At 43.2% G+C, this 1,627-nt stretch overlaps 1 non-coding gene across 1 annotated transcript; it reads left to right on the forward strand.

Annotated features, from left to right (window-relative positions):
• Positions 1-1,075: 1,075 nt before the first annotated feature.
• LOC118479985 lies at positions 1,076-1,181 on the forward strand. The gene has a single exon (XR_004861626.1). It is a non-coding gene; the product is annotated as a small nucleolar RNA R71 (small nucleolar RNA).
• Positions 1,182-1,627: the final 446 nt, after the last annotated feature.

Below are 1,627 nucleotides of genomic sequence, written 5' to 3' on the forward strand. Positions count from 1 at the left end.
CACCAAGTTTACACATTTGACAAGTTTCACAAATAACAAACAACTATGCACAATCAAACAATCAAAACGTATATAATTTCATGGCAACCAAATGTGCAAATAAACGACTAGTCAATACATGATCGTGCAATAAATACGAAATCGAATCTTGGAAATTCGAGTTGTCACATCAACCACCCCCTCAACCAATTCGGGTGACAAATTGGCTTTGAATTCTTTCCCACTTCTTAAAACACTAACATGATTAATGTTAACATTACCTCGTGACGAACCATGTGAAGGGTTTACCTTAGTGTCGCTTGGAAGTTGACCCTTTCCTTTCTTCAATTCCGCCACATCGGTTGCTAATTGACCCATTTGGGTTGTTAGTGATTGGATGCTTTTATCACGAACCTCATCTTTTTGCATTCGCACTTCATCAAGTTGGTTCCGTTTTTGCATCTCCATTTGCATGCTCTTTAGCATCTCCATCACCTCGTTTCCACCCGAAAGCCCCCCTTGTTCTTGACCCGTTTGGTATTGCTTTTGATAACCTTGGTTATTTCCGCCTCGGTACCCACCTTGGTTTTTGTAAGATGGCCGTGAACCAAAATTACCTTGGCTACCTTGAAAATTTGGGTTCGCTTGATTTGAAGGGTTCCCATATCTAAAGTTCGGATGGTTCCTCAATCCGGGGTGGTAGGTATTAGAATTCATGTTGTTGTAGTTCCTACCACCTCCTCCTTGACCTTGACCTTGAACCGCATGGACTTCCTCGTATTGCCCTTCCAACATCCCTTGGCAATTTTCAGCCGCATGACCTATTTCATTACACAAAGCACAAACATTATATATTTGGTTAGTGGTTTGAACATTACCATCATCTATGGCGTGCACTTGCGGTCGGGTGGTGGTCGGTCGGGCTCTTCTCGAGGCTTGAGCTTTTCTCTTTGATGTAGTTGCCATGCTTTCCAAGAACTCCCAATCTTCATTCTCATAGTTTGTTCCAAAAGTCCCACCGGTGATAGACATCAAATCGCGTGCGTCTTCGGCACTCAACCCCTCATGAAAGGCATTCATTAACTCCCACAATTCGATTCCATGGTGAGGGCAATTCTTTATCATCATATTGAATCGTTCGAACGCTTCATGGAACATCTCACCATGTTGTTGTTCGAAGCTCCTCAACCCCTTTCTAGCATCATTAGTCTTTTGGGCGGTATAGAATTCGTCTAAGAAAGTTTGTTGCATTTCCCCCCAAGTGTAAATAGATGCCGAAGGCAAAGTGTAGAACCACTTCTTTGCCTTATCCTCCAAAGAAAACTGAAATAAGACCAACTTGACTTCATCGGCCGAAAAACCTTGACTCCCAAAAGTGTTGCAAATTGAGTCATAGGCCTCTAAATGGAAATACGGCTCCTCCGTTGCTAACCCTTTGTACTTCGGTAAACTTTGCAACGAATTTGTTCTTACTTCAAAAGTTCTCCCTTGGTTGTTGTGAGGGATAACCACCGGTGAAGGGTTTTGAGTAATGATTGGCCTGAAATGTGCCTCTATTCCCCTTGCTTGTTCCCTAAGATGCCTTCTTGGAACACCCAATCGACCCCTTGGACGAATAGGACCCATTGGTCTTGGCATAGGCCCTTGT

Source organism: Helianthus annuus, chromosome 6 (assembly GCF_002127325.2).
Source record: "Helianthus annuus cultivar XRQ/B chromosome 6, HanXRQr2.0-SUNRISE, whole genome shotgun sequence".
NCBI lineage: Eukaryota > Viridiplantae > Streptophyta > Magnoliopsida > Asterales > Asteraceae > Helianthus > Helianthus annuus.